The 21,908-nt window shown below is 36.8% G+C and overlaps 1 protein-coding gene across 17 annotated transcripts in view; it reads left to right on the plus strand.

Moving 5' to 3' along the window:
* Positions 1-21,908, plus strand: part of ANKRD44 (ankyrin repeat domain 44) — a 340,062-nt gene that overhangs the window by 229,672 nt on the left and 88,482 nt on the right. The window lies entirely within an intron of this gene.

A 21,908-nucleotide genomic window follows, 5' to 3' on the forward strand; every position in this document is an offset into this window, starting at 1 on the left:
TTTGTTAAATACTAAACGATAAAATTCACTTGGTAACTGGGAAGGCAATTTAGCATAGTCACAACTTCACAGAGTTTTTTTTTCCTAGGAAAAACTTGCAGTTTTTGAAACACATGATTTATCTCACACACAAAATTTTTTTTTAATTCCATAAAGGTTTTTTAGTTAATAACAATCTTCTTTGCATCTCAAATTCCTCACATTGATGTGAGACAAATTGTATAAGAAATAATCCAAAGCAATCATTTGAGACAGGCAGCCTGTTTTGGTATCATTCTCTCTTTAGAAATATTTTCTAAAGTGTAAGAAATATTACAATAAAGATGACACACAATTAGTATTTCCTGTGTGCTGGTCTTTGTAAGGCTTTATAACAGCACTAACTAACAGTTGGTGAGGTTGGAAATCAGGGTCAATATATCAGCTTTTACAAGTTCATAAATGCTATTAGTCCTCCTTATCAGTCACATGAGACTGATAAGCAAGAACATTCTTGATTAATTTATGTGAAAAGTCCAACTGCCAAGAGAACCAGGGGATTTATGTCATTTGCTATAGCTATGTTCCCTTCCAAATAGGAGATCCAATTTTTACAAACTAAATAAAGATCAGCAATCTTCTTCCTGAGTATAAAGTTAAAATCAAGGAATTGAGTAGAAGTCAATGAGCTCAAATTCTGGTGATCTCGTGTATTCTATCCTCAGACCCAGAGCCTTGTCAATCAGAATACCCTTGGTAATGGGTCCAGGAGTTAAAAGCCCGTACCACTGGTGCTATTTTTCCCAGATTCCAGGAAAATCCATCTGGTGGTCCACTGGGACGACTTACAAGGTGTGACTTCTCTTACATTATCTATCTTTAGGATGGTTGTTTTCTGGAGATACAGAATAAATTACAGGGCAACATGCTAAGAACAATGGCTGACATAAATATGTATTAGGCATGAATATTTTTTTTAAGGAGATTGTGATCTGTGGGGGTAGGAGAATATGGGAGGTAAAATATATACAATGTAAATATTGGCTCAAAATGTCACTCACATTTCCTAGCTCCCCATATGGTAATAATAGAATTAAAATAACCATCCCCAAATCACTTCTCTGGCCCTATCTCCTCCCATTCTATCCAAGCTTTGGCTCCAATTCATTCTGAAAAGCCTTTGACATGTTTCCCATGAGCTCTATGCACTTCTCTTGGCTTCTACAGGACACCCACTGTTTTCCCTCCCTCTTATTCATGCTTGCCATGGTGGTACCTGCCATTAGCATCCAAAAAGCATTTTGGACACAGATGTCCACTAAAGACACTGCGCCCATTGCTGTCCACTAGTGTCCATGTGAGGCTGCCAGTGCTGTGCCCAATGTGTAGAGTCTGCACTCAACAACTTCCCACAGTGCCTCTGATCGTTTCCTTAGGCCTCTCACTCTACAACTCGTAGCCTGAGTCTATGGGAGCTGGGCCAGAGGAGCAGCCATTGGCATAGTTGAAAGTTCAAGGACTTCTGCATCATACAGGCCTCAGCTCTGCCATTACCTAGATGTAAGGTCTTTATGCATTTTACTTCATTTCCATGAGTCTCCATATCTTGCCTCATTTGTCAAATAGAAACTAGGTTGCTCTGAAGATGAAATGGAATAATGGAAGTAAAGTGCCTAGCACAGTGCCTGGCATATGATGGGTATAAGTAGCAACTATTATTGTATCTTCAACTCCTATATCTTACTCCCTTCCCCCTATCTGGCTGTATGCCAAGTCTAAAAGATGAAGAAGCTGCTGTACCTGGGAGTTTACTGTCCAGTAATGGGAATCAGCATGTAAGTAAATGTGATAAAGTTTTACAATTGCTCTGTTAGAATCCCGTGTTTCTGTTATTCTTATCATTGTCTAAAATAAAATATGACATTCCAGAAGAGGTACAAGACACTTGCTGTGGGAGTTCAGAGGAGGGCACATCCCCTTCTGGGTTCGATGGTAATGAGAGATTCACTGACACTTGCCAGCACTGTGTGCTTCCTGCGTTTGTCTCTAGTTTGCTCGTTTCAGCGCCCCAACATGTGTGTGATTTGGAATAGGAGACCAAATCTGAAATAAGTCGAACGATGGAGAATGTGGATCAATGTTTGGAGTTGGTTTGATAAACTGACCAACGCCTCATTTTCAAAAAAATGAGAACCTGCTTTCTTTCCTTTTGATGGTATTTGCATTACCCACTAGATAGAAAAGATATAAGTCATATATACATTGGAATAAGAAAATGGATATTGTATCTCAAGTTCTGCTCCTGATTCCCACCACCATCTGGAATCAGCCATTCATAAAAGATTAAATGCAAGGCAGGCACGTATCTGAATACATGTGTGTCAGTCTCTCCCATCTGTTTTAATTTTGCTTAAAATAATAACAGCTTTCTTTACCCACTCACTTGACTCTCTGCTAATTCTTTTAATGTTCATTATCTAGAAGTAGTCTGTGGTAGTTAGCCAATGTTTCAGAATCCCACCAATATTAGCTTTAATTGAATCATCAGAAATTTTCTTTAAAGCTTTATATTTTATTGATTGAGCTAGAATCACTAAAATGTGTTGATACATCGAGTGGGAAATTTATACCGTAATTTAACATAAAAATGGTACACAAAGGAACATTACATTGGTTTGCGCAGCTTTGAGGTAACCAACATACCTTTCTGAAGCAAAATACATTTTTCATTGTACAACTTTCTTAATTATTAAAAAAAGTAATTTTTGTATTCAAATCTATTATGTTCTTTGTTCTCTTTTTCTGCAATTTTTAATCGTATTACCATATGATTACCATGTCCCTCAGCTTCTACATCCCTCTCCAACCTACCTACCCCCTAAATAAAACCTCTCTTGCCCTAGGCAAATAAATTTCACCTTACACTGAGGCAGAAAGTAAATTAACATGATAATATAAGTCAGGGTAACCTGGGAATATCATCTAGATGAAAATTATCATTGATTAAAAGAGGTAACTCTTAAACTTAAAAATTGCTCTCGGAGGTCGCCATGGAAACATGAGGCCAGTATTATTGTTTTTCATGGTAATACACAAAGAACTATATATGTTCAGCAAGTAGAATTGAGCAAATGTGATACCCATGTCCCTGAATATTTTACGGGGTTGACTACTTGTCACCATTTCAATATGTCTGTCACTTAATGCAGTCAAGTGTTTTGCAGTGCAGAACTTCAACTGAATTAGCTCTCAGTTGAGTACTTTTGTTGATAGATATGCGGGTAATGGACAGGGGACTGAATACATTTTACATAGTATAAAATCTGGGAGACCTGATGCCTTTTTGTCTTAGATGTCCACTTAGTGGTGATTAGGTCCCAGACTTATATGAAGATTCTTTTATAATCAAAGACTTTGTAGATATCATTCACATTTTATCACTGAACCAGTGTAACCTTAGAAGGTAAAACCTTCTAAAACCACCTGACATCAAATCTGGGCTTCTGGCCTTTATTAAAATTATTCGGTATTTCTTCTCAACTTGTATGGTATCTTTTCTCTGTTTAAAAGGCTTTAATTTGCAGAACACACGGCAGTAACAATTCGATGTTGAAAAATGCTAAAAAGACTCACAGGCTGAATTTAGAAAGAACACTTCCTTGACTCCCCAATTAATTCAACTCCAGTGCTTTCTCTGATAACTTTGAGCCCATACTGAGTTACATATTTGGTGACTTTGGGGACCTGCAATGTCAGGAGTGAGATGAAGGAGTACATTATTATTGGTATGCAACCTCAAGAGATTTTTCCAGGGCAGCCCTGGTGGCGCAGCAGTTTAGTGCCGCCTGCAGCCTGGGGTGTGATCCTGGAGACCCAGGATCAAGTCCAATGTCGGGCTCCCTGCATGGAGCCTGCTTCTCCCTCTGCCTGTGTCTCTGCCTCTCTCTCTCAAATAAATAAATAAAACATTAAAAAAAAAATAGAGAGAGAGAGAGATTTTTCCAGATAGTACTTAGAAAGAAAACATTCTTTACTCTTGGTATGAAAAAACAGACTATTACCTACAGTGGCACCACCTGGTGGTTTCATTGTTAATATCACTGCATATTTATTAAGAATATATAATGTAGCAAGTATGCACTCTATAAAGTGGACCCAGCTTCATCTTTTTGCCAACTAGCAAAAATGCTGAAAACCAATGAATGGACGTGCTCTCTTGGAAATATGTGGTTCCTGTAAGATTCTTTATTTTTAATCCCAACCCCAGACATGTTTCATTTCACTTAAAGAAATTGCAAAAAATTTTGGATAGGAGCAAAAAGAAGAAATAAAAAGAAAAATAAAAGAAAAATAAATAAATAAATAAAAGCAGCAGACAAATGGCCCTCTAATGATGGGCCTATTTTCTGGACCCTGTGAGTAACAAGACGTGACAAGAGACACTTTGCAGGTGTAATTATGTTGTAGACATTAAGGTAGGTGGTAGGTTAATTGATATGCATATAGGGAAAAATGTATTTTTTCTTGTACCTCATACCATATACAAAATTTGAGATGGATTGGTAAGAGTATAAGGTCAGCATACAAATAGCAGTTATATTTCTATATGTCACTAACAAAAATAATTTTGAAATCTAGCATTTACAAGAGATACTTTTGTTTCTATTAAGATCTAAAATATTATATAAAATGTTATTTCCATAAAAACTACAAAACAGTATAGAGAAAAATGAGAGGCTACCAATTAAATACCTTTGCTCTTACCATAAACAAGGCTAATATTTTAAAAATCAGTTTTTTTTCTATATGTCACTAACAACAAATAGAAAGTGAAACTTCAAAAAGATACCATTTATAAAAAAGTCATAATTTTCAATAACAAAAAATATTACGTGTCCATGCTGTAAAGCTATAATACATTATGGAGAAAAACTAACTCTGCTTCAATAAACAGAAAAACATATTTTTTCTCCACTAATTAAATGACTCAATACTATAAAGATAACTCTCTCCAACTCATCAAAATCCCTATAGGGCTTTGTATATGTGTGTAAATTGAAAAGCTGATTTAAAATTTTATGTGGAAATGCAAAGGGCAAAGAATATAAAAGGCAATTTTGAAAAAACTGAGGTCTTATACTTTCAGATATCAAAATCTGTTATAAAAGCTAAAGTAATGAAAACTATGATGCTGGAGTAAAGGAAGATAAAAAACATTAAACTTTTTCTTCATTAAAAGACACTATTAAGAGAGTATAAAGGCAAGCTTCAGCATGCAATACATTCATATGAAAAAGCAGAATATATAAATAACTCTTCAGAATATATGTAGAAACCTTAAAAACCAATAAGAAAAATATAAGCAACCCATAGAAAAATAAACAAAAAATCTGAACAGGCACTTCATAAAAAAGGATATCCAATAAACATGAAAAGCTGCTCAACTCTATTAACCATCAAGGAAATTAAAATGAGAACCACAAATATATATATGTGCCTTCTGTTGGCTCCTATAACAAATTACCCCAAATTTGGTGGCTTAAAACAACACAAATTTATTACTTTACAGTTCGGTAGGTTCAAAGTCCCAACACAAGTCTCTCTCTACTGGAATGAAGATGTTGATAGCATGCATTACTTTCTGGAAGCTCTAGGTAAGAATCTGTTTCCCTTTTTAGCATTTAGGGAGTGCCCTAATTCCTTTTTTCCTCTCTTCCTCTTTTTTTAAAAGGAAGATCTTTTTTTTAAAGCCAGCAATGTTGCATCTCCCTGACACATCTTCCATTGTCACATCTGTCTGTAACCACAGCTGGGAAAAACTCTCCACTTTTATGACTCATGTGATTAGATTAGGTCTACACAGATAATCCACAATAATCCCCCCATTTTAAGGTCACATTTGTAAATTTTCTTTTGCCATATAAGGTAATATATTCACAGGTTCTGGGAACTAGAACATGGACATCTTGGGGAGCCATTATTCTGTCTACCACATTATGCCTCAACTTCATGCCCCACAAAATGGCCAAGTGTTTGTAAGGATGTGGAACAAGTATCACTCTCATATACTGCTGCTGAGAGTAAGATCTCTTTGTCATCATTCTTCTTCTTATTATTATTTTAAAGATTTTATTCATGAGAGACAGAGAGGTAGAGGGAGAAGCAGGCTTCCTACAGGGAGCCAAATACATGGGACTTGATCCCAGGATCCTGGGATCACAACCTGAGCCAAAGGCAGACACTCAACCACTGGGTCATCCAGGTGCCTCTTTCTTTCTTTCTTTCTTTCTTTCTTTCTTTCTTTCTTTCTTTCTTTCTTTTCTTTCTTTTCTTTCTTTTCTTTCTTTTCTTTCTCTTCCTTCCTTCCTTCCTCCCTTCCTCCCTTCCTCCCTTCCTCCCTTCCTTTCTTCTTCTTCTTCTTCTTCTTCTTCTTCTTCTTCTTCTCCTTCTCCTTCTCCTTCTCCTTCTCCTTCTCTTCTCGCCTTCATTTTGAAAGATATTTTCACTGGTTATAGAATGCTGTATTGACAACTTTTTTGTTTCAGTACCTTAAAAATGTCACTCCGTGGTCTTCTGGTTTGTGTAATTTCTGATGAGAAATCTGCAGTAATTCTTTGTTCCTTTGAATATAATGTTTCTCCCACCCACCCCCACCCCCCGCCAGCTATCTTAAAATTTTTCTCTTTATTTATGAGTTTCAGCCATTTGGCTAGCATATATGTGGGTGTATTTCCCCAACTTTGGCATTTATCCTGCTTGAAGTTTCCTGGATTTCTTGGATGTGTGGTGAAAATTCTGATATTTTGCTGGCTGTTTCTTCATCTTCTGGGACTCTAATTACACATATGTTGTATTGTTTAAGTAGTTCTTGATACTTTGCTATTTTTTCATTCACTATTATCCTCTGTGTTTCTATTTGGATCATTTCTAATGGCCTGTTTTCAAGTTCACTGTTTTTTCTTCCATTGTATTCAGTCTGCAGGTGAATCTGTCAAAGGAATTCTTCACCTCTGATATAGTTTTTTTTTTCCTAGTATTTCCGTTTAACTCTTTTTATGTTCTTATCTCTCTGCTGAATTTCTCCATTTCTTCATACTTTTTTTTCTTTAACATTTTTTACTGAATCACTTCACATGTTAATCTTAGATGTTTTATAGTCCATGACTGATGGTTCTACCATCTGGGTCATCCATCTTTGAGTCTTATACTATATTGCTTTATCTCTTCAAAATAAGTTAGAGTGATTTTTTCCCTTGCTTTTTTATGTCTCTCATGATTTTGGAATGAATAAATGGAGTGTTTTGTGGAAAAACAGTAAAGACTGGAGTAAATAATATTCACAGCTGGAAATGGGTAGTCTCCTCTTCTCAGTGTTAGTGTGGGGGTGTATCAGAGCTGAGAGGGTTTGAGTTCTCTTGTTACCATGGTTATCTTCAGTCCATCAGAGGCTTCACATTCCTGTGGAATGGGCTCCCACTACCTTGTCCTGAGGTGCAAAAGATTTTGCTCAGTGTTCATACTTTACTCTTATCTTTCAATGTCCTTGGATGCCTGTTCCACAGAATGGTTCTTTTCCATGCTATCACCTCTTTCCCAGCATCACATTGCTATTCTTGTTATTTGGTACTAGGCTTATTGTGGGGGCTCTCTGTTGCCCAGGTTCAGCCTTGGTGTTAAGCAATCCCTGTGTACCCAGTTCTGAAGGGGTGGGCTTTCACAGCGTTCCTGCTCCCTGACCCTGTGAAAAACTCTGCCTTGTAGCTATGGTGAGTTTTGTGTAGAAGAGAGATCCTACCATTCTTAGCCTAGTAGCAGAACTCTGTTTTTTATAAGACACAGGCCTGAAAAGATTTTCCTGCCCTGCCCAGGAGCAGAGGATTTTTTGTTTCTCCTCTATCCTTACAAAGAGACTGTTTTCATTTCTGCTCCTTCACCAGAAGTAATGGTGTATTGCCTGGGTCCTAGGTATGGGAGGGTTGCTGCCCCTGTCCCAATGGCTTAAGGCTTTTGGGTTTTGTAAGAGAAGGATCAAGGATCCAAGGAAATAGGCAGTGTTACATGCTTGTCTTGGAGCAAGAGCCAATCTCCTTCTCCATACATGATCCACTGAGGGGAGGGAGTTCTTCTGGGTCTGCCCCCCTATGCCCAATCTTATTCATGAGCACTCACTGGAGCTGTCATGAATAGAGAGCTCATAGTAAAGAGGTGTCAAGCTGATTGCAAACTTTGTGTTTAAGATTCCTAACTATTCTAAAAGATGGGTTGGTCTTTAAGAATTCATTAAAATTTTGAGTAGGTATCTTCTTTTTTATGGAGGTCACAACTTTCACCCATGCTCTGCCATAGAGGAAACAATTCATGTGTACCATCTCTCTTTGGATGGTCTTATACCTCCTTGTAATTCAGCTCTCTGAGCTCAGGAAAAGTTATGATTTTGTAGGCTATCTTTTTTCTTACTGTTAGCGTAGAAGCAATATGCTCTTGCAGCTTTCACAATTCTAAGTGGAAGCAGAATAATAAAATCACTTTTTAAAAAATCACTTTAGAAAAATCACAAAGGCAATATCTGTTAAAGCTAAAGTTATGCATTCCCATGTCCCAGCAGTTCTACACCTATGCATACACCAAATACATGCAAACAACAAAATATGGAACATCTGACTACCAGAAGACACATAAAGAATGTTCATGAAGGGTTATTGGTAACAACCCCAAATTGGTAATTACCCAATGCTGTTCCACAGTAGAACAGTAAAATATATCATGGTATATTTACAGGGGCATACTATACAGCTAGTCGGGAATGAGTGATTTACAACTATACATATGAACATGAACTAATCTTACATATATAATGTTGAACAGAAGAAACGAGATACAAAAGAATAAATTCTTTATGATACCACTTAAAAAGAACTAAAAAAATGAGCAAAACCAATCTCTGGTGTTAGAAGTCAGAATAGTGGTTACTCTTAGAAGGGGTTAACGATAAGGAGGCATGAGAAGGACTTCTGAATTCCTAGTAATATTGTGTGTTTTTTTTAAATTTTATTTATTTATTCATGAGAGACACACAGAGAGAGAGAGAGAGGCAGAGACACAGGCAGAGGGAGGAGCAGGCTCCATGCAGGGAGCCTGAGAAGGGACTCGATCCCGGGTCTCCAGGATCACGCCCTGGGCTGAAGGTGGTACTAAACCGCTGAGCCACCCGGGCTGCCCCTAATATTGTGTTTCTTGACTCGTGTGCTGGTCACATAAAATTCTTGCTATTAACTGATTCCTCTAGGTCAAGGTATTATTTTTCTGTTAAACCAAAACATGCTTTTCTAGAAGAAAACATATTACTACCTGCTGGCATCTTAGCTCAGAGAGAGCAAAAGCTTAAGAGAATGAGAACTAGGACAGATGAAATTTTACTTTTTGAGGGATAACTTGAGTGGCCAAAGGCCAGCTTGAGAGTATTGAGTGGGTGAAGGATTCTTGGTCCAAAGAACTACCTGTTTCCCCAGGCCTACCTTAGGTTGATGCTACCTGGGACTGTACCTTTTTCATATTCTATGGCCTCAAAATATCTACGACTAAAGCATCTGTACAGAAGGTATTCTGTAGGTGGTGCTTTAGCCAAAGAGTTACTAGAACTATTATTTTAGAAGAGTCCTGAGAATATCCATATGGCGTTAACTCATCAGGAAACTGTCATATGTCAAACAGAAATTCTCCAATGTTTAACAACAAGGAACTGGAAATAGCTAATGGATGAGATCACTTACCTGCTTCTAGGATCATTGTAGGCATAATTTATATCTCACTTATTGGCTTATATCAAGACAGCTTCATTACCTGAGTAGTAGGCACAAGGATTTTCTTCATTTTCTACTCATATAAGACTTACCTTTTTGCTTAACTATCTAGACTTTCACTTAAAGAGGATATGTTTCTTTTCAACGGTAATAGCTACTAATGTTTGATGTGGCTCTGCCTTTGAACTGGAATTGGTTGGTGACTTTAAAAGAAATTTTTAAGAAGATTTTATTTATTTATTTTGAGAGACAGAGAGAGAGAGTGCGTGTGTGCATGAGCTGGGGGAGGGGCAGAAGGAGAGGGAGAAGCAGACTCCCCGCTGAGCAGGGAGCCCAACGCAGGGCTCCATCCAAGGACCCTGAGATCATGACCTGAGCAGAAGGCAGATGCTCAACTGACTGAGCCACCCAGGTGCCCCAATGACTTTTTTTTTTTTTTGAGGTGGAATTGTCAGCACTTTTTCTGATATACATAAGTTCAATCATTTGAGTTTTCTTAGCATCATAGCAAGAAAAACACTTTCCATTCTTTGTTGACCATGAAATTTAGATAAACCTATGTTACTTCAAGTACTGTAGGAATTTTTTTGTGTGTCACTTAGACCAGCCTCAGGTAACTTATATTATCAACTTGTCAAGAAATTTCATTAAATGTATAGATTGCATCTAACTTTAGGCATTGAGCTTCAACATAATTGTGTTTCAAGTCCATTTCAAGGTTTGAGCCTTATATATTCAGTATGTTGTTGTGACCTGATATATCTTTTATCCTTTTTTCTTTCCCTCTACCTATACATTGCCAGAATATGAAATATGTATATTGTGAAAGAATTTGAGAAGTCCTTGGGAAACTACTTCTTGAGTAACATGTTAACATGTTACCCATAAGCAATATATTAAACAGACAGCTGTGTAATACTAGGTGAGATTTTGATCTGATGAGTATGTGTGATTGGTTATTCACCCTTTACCAATGTAATTGACTCATGTCAATTTTTAAAGTATAACAGTATCAGTAGAACTAGATTATAGTTAGAGAATGGAATGGAAAGATTGGAGGGGTATAATTAACTGCCCTATTCCAGGTCATTTCTGATTATAAATAATATGTGCTTAATTGTAGAAATTTTGGAGACATCATAGAAATATAAAAAGAAAATTGAAATCCTGTATAATTCCACCATACAACGATAACCATTGTTTAAATTTTGGTCTATTTTCTTCCAGTCTTTATTCCCACATGTATGCAAATGTGTGTGGATGTGTGTTTGTATGCCAGAGTATATTTTAACTATCTTAAGGTCTTCCAAACAATAGTAACAACAAACCTGGAAATCGTAAAGAAGGAATCAATTTAGATTCTTACTCAGGGGTGGGGCAATCAGGCATCTATTTAATTTCAACTTCAGCTAAAGGAATATTTTATTTGGAACTTGGCTAAAAGAGACAAATTGGGGCCATCTGGTTTTAATCCCCCCTTTACCAGCTGAGCCGAGCAGCTCACCTTCTCCCTAATCTCCACTTCCTGTGCTTTTTGGCAGAGCTGTACACACCCTGGCATGATTACCAAAACAAATTAATGCTTCTTAAGTCTGCTTGTAATTAATAACTCCCGACAGAACATGAGTCTTCTGTAGACTTGGAATCTTGCCTAATTTTCTCCAAGATAAGTAATTAGATGCTGAGGACTGATAAGGCTCTTTCCTCTGAGCATCTGCCAACTAGCCTGCATCTGTAATGTGGGTAAGATGATTAAAATCTGAAAATGGCTGGAGGTTTTCTCATGTGTCACAACACTGACACAACACTGAAGATATTTATTTGTACCCCATCCCCCAAGCTCAACACTTCCCAAAACAAGAAAAGATTTAAAATGGATCAAAAAAGGCTATATCTAATTTAGATGGCTTGGTTAGCATCTATTTTCAATTTTATTCTTCATTCAATTCACAAATTTTCTCTGCAGTCAAATTAAATGTGAAGGATGAGTTTCTCACTAGGTATGAACACTACCAAGTTGATGATTATATTTTCTCTGGAATTTGGCCTATATACTATGGATTCATGTTTACTAAACTCCTTTATAAGACTATATTAGGGTGCTGCCATCACAGGCCTTCTGTTTGGCAATTTGTCTTCCTGTATGAACTTCTAAGTCAGAGCTCTATACTGCCTGGGTGATACCTTTCCAAAGGTTCAAAGGAAATAACTTTCTCTTATCTACTTTTGTTTCATTTTCTTAAAGCAGGATTCTCAACCTTGGCACTATTAACATTTTGAATAAGATGACTTTTTGTTGCTGGGTCTACCTTGTGGTCTGTAGAATGTTTAGTAGCATTCTTGGCCTCTGCTCACTAGGTGCCAGTAGCAACCAACACCCCCTCTTCTGACCATCAAAAATGTCTCCAGTCATTTCCAAATGTCCCCTGGATGTTATACCCATCCTGTCGAGAACCTCTGGCCTATAGAATAGTATTCACATCTCAGAAGTAACAGTAAGATAAAGTAGGTATTTATTTATTGGTGAGATGTAGCTGGGAGTCCAAGCTGGTACTGTTCATTCATCTCCTCAACATAGTTACTATTTAATAATTCAGGAGGCACATGTGGGGAGCAGTGGGTTGACACATATTCTGATTTAACCAAACTGGTACCTCCTAATAGCTTGATTTGGTGGAAGCTTATGGTTTTGAAAAGGTTGGGTCCTACTGTTTGTGAATCATCAATACTTTAAAGATAAGAAAGGGAAATATTTGAATAATTTCACATGTGGAGGTGCTTATCCCAGGGCTCAGCTCTGCCTCTGAGGTGCTGTGCTCTTGCAGAGCCCAAACACAGCTAGAAATAACCAAAGTTTATTTATACGACTTCCAGGAGGCAAGAAATTTCAAAGAATAACCTAGTGGCTAGCCAACAGAAGAAGGCTCAAATTTAATGGACCCGAAGTATTTGAGGAGAAAGGTTTTAATTGCAAGAAATGATTTGAAATGAAGAAATACAAAGCTCTAATTACTAGTGGCCAAGAAATATCCTGGCCAAGATACAGAGAGAGGCTACTGGATTAGTTTAGGAGGAAGCCTAGTTTATGTAAAAATAGAAAAAGCACCTCAGAAATCTTCTTTCTTTTCTTTCCTTGATTAAAATCACTAGGATGAAATTCCTCTTTTTTTTTTTTTTTTTTTTGCTAAAGTGAAATATTTAAGGTCATAATTCAGAAGAGTGTCTGGCTATCCTAAGATGTATATAAAATATGAAAATCTGAAGCATATTTGAAAAGAAAGTAAAAAAATTAAGCAATGAAAATATTCCCTTAATAGCGTAGATCTGAAATATTAGCATGTGGCTGTGTGGCTATTAGAACAGGGTAACACTAGGGCTTCTTGCAATCATGCACATATTTAGAAGTCCCCATTACCCTGTGATGTGTAAAGGTTATGGAAAAATACTTTGTACATAAATTTTTAGAAAATGAAAAATCTTTAATGATTGGATTACATGAAAATAGTTATATTTAGAAAAGTACAATATACAAAATAATTTCATAATTTGCAGGAAATCCCTATAAAGTATTTATTCACGTAGCTACAAGTAGGGTTTAAGATTTCAGTTTTTAAAGGAATAGCAAAAAGTATTTAAAGAAATACAATTTGTGTGTTTGTGTGTGTCTGTTTTCTCCTAGAATCAGATATTTTTTAGTTCCAGCGGGCATTTGTTTTAAGCATTCAAAAAATTCACTGAAGTTACTCTCAAATTTTTACCCCTTATCCTCCTATCCTACCCTCAGGGACCCTTTTGGACAAGTTTGCAAGTCCTCTACTCACTTCCTGTAAAAGCATGCTGAGTATCTATCACTACTAGAAACATTGTGGCACTAGTCCTATGAGATAAGAAATTTTTTCTTCTTAATTTATAGTGGTTATAAGCAAAATGAACAAATTATTTAATTACGCAAGTGATCACTCTGAACTCAATGTGTGTATTTCCCTAGAATAGTTTAGGCTAAATTTTAAAATCCAAGTAGATAGTTAGATGCCATATTGTTTTGTGCCCACTCACATTTATAAAGGATTGCATTTTGGGTATCATCTTAAAACGGCAATACTTTATTTACCAACTGGAGATAAGTATTTAAAGAAAATTTTAAGAGTCTTCTAGAGATAGATATTCACAGCCATAAATACTTTTTAAAAAATAAATAAAGGCTATCTTTTTACTCATTTCTTTCTGGCAACTTGAAAATCCTTTTTTTTAAAACTAGTAGAAAAGACCAGATTTTGTTTCTTTTAGTTTAAATATGAATCAATTCATATTTATTAAGTATGAGCACAGTAAAGATTGAGAAGTTATAAGAGTACAAGTTTCATTTTAGAAAATATGCTTGCTACTAGAAAAAGAATTGAAAGATATGTATACTACTTCCGCTGGGCATGAAAGATCAGCTGGAAATACCCATGGAGCTATTTTTAATGAAGGAGAAACAAGTTTCCTCCTCTCTTTGAGGGTTCAGTAACCTGATCCTTGGAGAATAACTGTTTTGATGAGCCTTGAAAATATGTCAGATAGGGGTGAATAGTGTCGGAAATAATAAACTGAGACCCAGCAAGCATATCTGCAGGCACTGTACCCCAGGCTACCCCTGAAATTGATTTAAATTACCAAGAATTTTTGCCAATTACAAATCAAGATATTGTTCTGCTTTTTGCAATTTATCATCAGGAATCTTCATGAATATTTGTCAAGGTTCAGCCACACAAATGTACATAGCTATTAATATCAATAATAATAAAGCCAAAAAGGAGACAACCTAAAAGTTCAAATATAGGGGAGAAAGTTAAATTACTGAGACATTTTTGCATTGATTTATTGAAAGGCGATATAGATGTCCCAATAAATGACGTTGCAATAGAATATTTAAGGCATGCAAAAATATTCACTACATATTAAGCACAAAAGGAAGAGTTATAAGATTATACATACATCATGATTTATGTGTGTTATGGGCAGTTGTATGACTAGGTCAGCACATAGTAAAATGTTAACTGGTTACCTCTGGCTTTTACTGTTAAGGATTAGGGACCACATTAATAGTTCTTTCTTTTTTTCTTTTTGTTTTTTGTTTGTTGGGAGTTTTTTTTGTTTTGTTTTGTTTTTGTTTTTTGTTTTTTGTTTTTGTTTTTTTTTTGCCTTGATTTAAAGATTTGTTTATAGTTCATTCATTTTTTTTTAAATTCATGGATTAAAGCAAATTTATCTAAGACCTTCTATGGGCCAGATGCTGTCTTAAGAGTCAGGCACCATGTTGGATAAGGCATGCTTTCCTGAGTGTATCTTATTTTAAAATTATACTTTAAAGTCAATGGATGTCCAATAAATTTCAGTTTTTTAAAAATTATAATTTTAAAAATCAATGGGAAGAAGTCAAAACTTAGAAGTTTATTTTAAAGGAAAAATTAAGCTTCTCAGAGTAACAGCAGTGTTTAGAAGAGTAGGCGTCCAAGCCTGTCATTGGAGGAAGAACACAAGGACCTGAAGTTCCAGCTCTTTCTGCCTCCTACTGAAGATACTTTTAGGCTACCTGCCTCGGGAGAACGAAAACAGGGGTGGAAATACACAACACTGCAGGTAGGCTTGTCTCAGCCTTATGGAGGAGGATTTTAAAGGCTCTGTTGTTAATAGTTCAGTCCTGTGAAGAATAAAACACCTTCAGAGTAGTTTAGATTGCCAGCACCTGACCCCGTATGGTAGCAGAGAAAGCACATTTGTACAACTTTTACAGACATTGAGGAAAGAAAGTAAGATAAAGACAGAATTATCAGCATTTAGAAAGGGAAAAAAAAGAAGAGCTCCTATCTATTTGGCATAGAGAAGATTAGTGTGAAAGCAGCATAAGACAGATTTGTACATCCCACTGACAAGGTTGCTCCGCCTTCCTATTGCCTACGTGGAAATGCAGGAAAGGAAAAGAAAAGCCCGAGTTAAGGTTCAGGCTGTGCAACTATTTGTGAAATTATCAGAACCTTTGATAATTCCCTTGGCATTTTAATAAAACTCACCATTAATATTTAATTTTAATAATTTTGAGTTAGTCTTTTTCCAATCTAGCATTCTCCCTGAGACAGACTTGGAAACTTTTTTCAAAGCCGTTTCAACAAATAAATGCTGACATGAAGCTATATTAAAATTTTTTGCTTAGGCATAAACATTCTTTATACCTCCTTTATGGCATAACTAGGAATTTGTATGAACTATGTATGGATTGATGGTGTAATTTAATTTTTTAGAACCAGGTGAAATCACAGTCTGTGCTTTGGTATGTTTGGGCATTTCTCAAGATCATGTCACTTTTCAGGCATATATTTAAAAATTGATCATCATAAATAAATGCGAAGCACGCTCCTGAGGAAAGCATTCATTATGGGCCAGACTTTAAGACTGGAATTTGCAATTGGAAGCTGCAGGAGTTGGTGTGCAATTTAGCACTTACTGTACTGTTAAGCATTTAGATGGTTTCAAAATAATTTGACATTTAGGAGAAAGAAAGAATACCTTTCCACTGTGACAACATAGAATAGTTTCCCCAAATTTTTTATGCAGTTACATTCATTGCCATTTTTATTAGTTGGTAAGTAAAATTCTAAGGGATACGGTAAGTAAACAACAATAAAAAATAGCCTGCAAGTTGTGATTTTGTTCTTTTAAGATGGTTTCATGATTTTAAACTTTTGACCATCAATCTCTTAACTAAAAATGAACAAACACTGAAATCACTCTTCTATTATAATTTCTTTTATTTTTGGCCCTAGATTTTGTAAATGAACAACTCTTCTCTAACTTTCAGCAATCTATTTTATGAACTTAGAACTGAAATTGGAAACTGAAATTTATGAATTTATGAACTTCTGATTAGAAGTGAAGTTAGCTCCTTTAGTTTTAAATGGGCTCCTACTTAATCCACATGCTAAATTAAAGAGTTCCTGATACAGTGTGTCCTCAAGGGGGAAAAAACAGGGTCCAAATTTGACAACTGCACTATTGCATAACAAAGAAGGTAGCTTAGTTTCAAATGTGTCAAGCTAAAAGTGTCAGAAGCCATTTTTTAAATGGAACTCTAAATTATTTCCAGGTATCAGCTGCATGCTGACATGTTTGAAGTTCAGCATTTTAAGTTTTTAAAATTAAAATTAACATACAATATTGTATTAGTTTCAAGTGTACAAAATAGTGATTTGACATTTATATACATCACGAAATGATCGCCATGATAAGTCTAGGTACCATCTGTTACTGTACAAATTTATTACAATATTAAAACAGAGCTACATCTAAAGTAGATTTTTTTCATAGGTTTTAGGGAGTGCATATAAAGTACTTTTTAGATGTGACTCTTTCTGAATAAAGCCTTGTTAAAATCAGGGCAAAGTCATTCTGATCCATAATTGGGAGCAACAAGGAAAAAAAACTTCACAGGAGTATAGTTTTCTTTTAAACTGCTTTTCAGAGTGACAAAGTTACACACACGTTTTAAGGTTTTGTTTGTTTAGTAGGGATGGGGTGGTAGCAAGATAAGTGCATGGATAATGCAAAAACCAAATTTTAGTCAATAATTTCATCTGTCTTCTTACACTCTTTATTGAAGGTATCAGCAAGCAGTGAGACTGGTCAATCTGAGAATTGTGGGAACCTTTGTGATATTCTTTGCCACATTAAATATCCCGCCTCTAGCACCTTCTGTTCAGAGAGCTAATTAACAGCTAAAAAGAAAAGACAACAGATGGGAAAGGAAGCATAGATGCTCCCAAATTGGTAAAACAGTCTCTGAATACTGGGAGTGAAATGGCTCCATTTGCATTCCTATTTGGTGGCCTGAATTCACACATCATAGTATGTTTTAAATGATGGACACCATTTGCTGAAGATGCTTCATTCTTGCCATCAGCTGAACAAGACTTTTAGAATTGCTGGGTTTGTGAAACTTAAAGGGAGATAAAATAGTTTAGGACCTGAATTCAAAACTCATGAAAATTCACGAGTTATCCGTAGGCTCTCTGGGTTTATGACAGCAGATTATATTTTGTATCGTGGTGGTGGGTAGAGAAAAGGTTGTTTACGTGTGTGTTCTGGAGGCTGGAAAGGGTTTTTGGTTTTGGTTTTAGTTCTGGTAATGGAGGGAGAAGCCTTGAAATGGGAAGGTGAAGTGGGAAGGAATAGGAATTAAGTCCTACAGACAGTGTCCTTCCTTCTCTCCCAAGAATGCTGGCTGCCCTGCAAGGAAAAGGTCAACATGTTGTGTTCAATAATAGCCGAAGGAGGAGATAACAGGACTCAGACTAAGTTGAGTGGATGGCCTAACAGCTCACAGAAAGAGAATCTCAGAGGGTTGTGTTTGCCAAAATGGCAGCCTGCAAGCTGGGCCCCAGCAACCCCGCAACTCTGTCAGTGAAGGAGAGCTAATTATCAAGGGTAGAGTGTGGCTAAGGGGGACCCACAATGGAAAGACCCATAGAAGAAACCATTTTCTCCATTGGCACCAAAAAAAATCAGGCTTCGGAGCATCATCATTTCCTTATGCTAAAGAGAAAGGAACTCTGTTATGACTTTTATGTATGGTTTATCTTGTATAAATCTACAACCATATTTTCTTAATTTCTGTACCACTAAAATAACTATGGCATAACAGTCATTTTACATAAATGAAAAGATGATTTTATGAATGAAACTGTAAGCTTTGAGAGAAACAATTCTTTGAATTATCTCATTGAAATGAAGTGAAAATGAAATTAGTGTGCTCTTCCTTTCAGTCATAAATGCTCTGTGCTGTCTTGTGTATTTTATTTTCTTCTGCAGTGAGATTCATTTCTGAAGAGAGATGGGGTGGAGAAGAGGGGGGCGGTCTGCTTCTTGGGCTATAGGTGATCAGAGATTTAAGTCCCCTAGGCATCTGACCGCCTGAAGTTCTTCTGTGCCAAGGAACTGCAGAGTTCTGCTGAGGATTCTAAGCAGGGAAGGAGGCCAGAAAGACAAGACATGGTGCACTGAGAGACTCCCCCTGAAAGATGCTGAGTGAACTTGGTCCACCAGGGCAGACCTCCTCTTTTAGAACGGGAGCAAAAAGAAGGGCTGTGTTGGTATCTATCAACTCCTTTTGGTTCCTGGGGGAAAAATGAGCAAGTACAGGCCATAAGGCCTTCAGCCCTTGTGAAAAGGGCTTGGTCATTACCATGATTCTCTGGGTGCAGCAGACAGTTGAAGAGGGGAGGGGAGCACATGATTCCCCAGTCTCAGACCCGGGGAAGAGTTCATTGGAAATGCAGTAGAATCGATTTTCTGATCTTGGAAGATGACATAGCCCTGTCTGCCCATGAGTTCCTTTGGAAGGAAAGGAGGGCACTTTCCCCCATTCCCTTCAGTGTTGTCCTGAATAGTCCATTGTGGAACATCGAAGGTAGGAGACTGTACAGGCATTTCCAAAGGATATTAAGACTTTTGAGATCTTGCATTAAGATTGGAGCTGATAGGGCAGCCCGGGTGGCTCAGTGGTTTAGCGCTGCCTTCACCCCAGGGCCTGATCCTGGGGGCCCCGGATGAGTCCCACGTCAGGCTCCCTGCATGGAGCCTACTTCTCCCTCTGCCTCTCTCTCTCTCTCTCTGTGTATCTCATGAATAAATAAATAAAATCTTTAAATAAAAAAGATTGGAGCTGATAGGTGGTATCAAAGTCTACTCAATAAACTGAAAACAAGACTCTCCTAACAAGGAAGGAGGAATGTATGTTAAAGATTTTTTTAATCTCACTAAGTAATGATGGAACTAGTAAGATGCTAAAGCCTATTCAAGGATCATTTGAGGAACAGAGCATTTATAGGCAGTTTAATGAAATATTAGAATAAAATTGCTAAGTTACATGCAAAACTGGCTCATGTCCTAAAGAGCAATAGGCTATAGCCTCTGGAGTTATCTTTTCTACCACACAGAGTTACTGTGTATTTCTGCTGGAAACAAATCTGTAAGTTAACGTGTGACTTCATAAAGACTGGGCTCTTAATTAACATTATACTAAAAAGCTAATCCTCACATTGGCTTGTTAGAATGGTGCCTTAGGGGCAGCCCGCGTGGCTCAGCGGTTTAGCACTGCCTTCAGCATAGGGCCTGATCCTGGAGACCTGGGATCAAGTCCAACGTCAGGCTCCCTGCATGGAGCCTGCTTCTCCCTCTGCCTGTGTCTTTGCCTCTCTCTCTCTCTGTGTCTCTCATGAATAAATAAACAAAATCTTAAAAATGAATAAATAATAAATAAAATGGTGCTTAGTACAATTTTAAAAGGAGTTATCCTCTTTGCCTTGTATTACAAGTTCTGAATCATTTTCTTGACATCAGGGAATCTATCAAGTACCTCTAGATGTTTACCCCTCTTACTCTTGTTCCTAGGCTCATGTGACCCACATGTGATAACACCCATGATTGATTAACACAGGCCTTTTGCTTTTGTCTTCCTCTCCCCTGCCCCTTCACACACAGAGACGACACATACACACACACTCCACATGTGATGCAGAGATCCAAAGAGAAAGAGAGTCCAGTGATTCTTCCGCTGATAGAATACACCAATGTGTTGCACTCACTGCTAATGTAGAAGAGGGAACTTAACTTTTGAATTATTCTACAAAACCCAAGAAGCAAGTAGGTACGGTCCACATTAATTCCTTTACCATGAATACCAAGGGAATAGCCAAAGTTTTTGTTGTACAAAAATTTCCTTGCAACAACTATTGGCGGATCCAAGAGGACTTAGAGGATTCAAAATCACATCCTTATAGATATATGAAGGGTGACCCCAAGGCGGCAGCAACCAAAGCATATACTTTGTATCTGAGGTTGGTACTTCTGAAATTGGCTCCTGGCTGCAGCCTCTTTGTGTTCCTTCAGAGGTGTTTATAGGGACCCCTTTCAGCTCTCTTTTCTGTCTCCAAAACATAAACCTCCCTTCCCTATTTTGGCTCACACCCACACAACGAATGAAACCAAATTCAGTTATAGGAAACTATGGCGCCAAAGAGAATAATTTCCTTATTAAGGTAAATTATGCCTCCTGATTCTATTTAACCCAGATGTAGTAATTTTATATTTTTATTCTGCTTGGGAAAAAATTGAATTTAAGAGTTCTGAGAATAATTTAAACAATTTAAGACCAAAGCTGCCATGGAACCTCCAAAATAATGTAGGAGCACTTTGAGGCTTTTTTTTTTTTTTTTTTTTTTAACCTTTGGGATGGCTTCTGCAGTGATTCTTTGCAATTCTTTCAGTTAGTTAAAAACCCCTGTCCCCTCCATAATCAGTTTTGGCTTCTTCTAGCCTTGGATCAGTCCTTGTGTTTTCAGTAAACAGGATCCCTTATCCCTAAAAATAGTGGCTCCCCCCGCCCCCATGAGTTAATCTTAATACTCTTCCTCATTTGGAATGTCTGTGGCAAGATTAAAAGAATCCTACTGTTTTGTTATTTCAAAAAACATATTATTTGGCTTTTTCTAGACTGATTTAGATATTTACAACCCAATAATGTGTTTGAAATTCTTTTACTAGTTTTTCTTCTTCTTCACAGTATTGGTCCATCAATCATATCAAAATTTCTTTTGATATTAGTTTTCCATAGTTCCTTATGACAGAAGAATAGAGGATTGCCTCATGATGAGTTGTACCACCATCTGGTAACAGTAAACTGACATGGTGGTACAGAAAGACACACTTATCCTGGAGCATTTTTCACCTACAAAAGCGTATTCTGTGAAAGGTCAAGTTTGTTTGTTTTGCTGATTGATTCATTGGTTTTACAAATGTAGCAATGAATATGTCATTTAACTTCTTATTTTATAAAGACAAAAATTCATACAAAATATAAGATACCAGTAATGTTTTTGATAGTTCTGTAGTGTCCTCTATGTTTATCACCTTGCAGTTAATTCCAATAATTCTCTCTTGTTCTTTTAGCAGATTTTAAATTAATTCAACAAACCTTTGCTGAATGCCTGCTACATGGTATTGATGGTCCCTGCCCCTAAGGAATTTGCAATTTAATGGCCACAAGGAATGCACTTAACCAATATTGATACTGGCCAGAATGGTATATTTCTTTAA

Source organism: Canis aureus, chromosome 36 (assembly GCF_053574225.1).
Source record: "Canis aureus isolate CA01 chromosome 36, VMU_Caureus_v.1.0, whole genome shotgun sequence".
In the NCBI taxonomy this organism is placed as follows: Eukaryota; Metazoa; Chordata; class Mammalia; order Carnivora; family Canidae; genus Canis; species Canis aureus.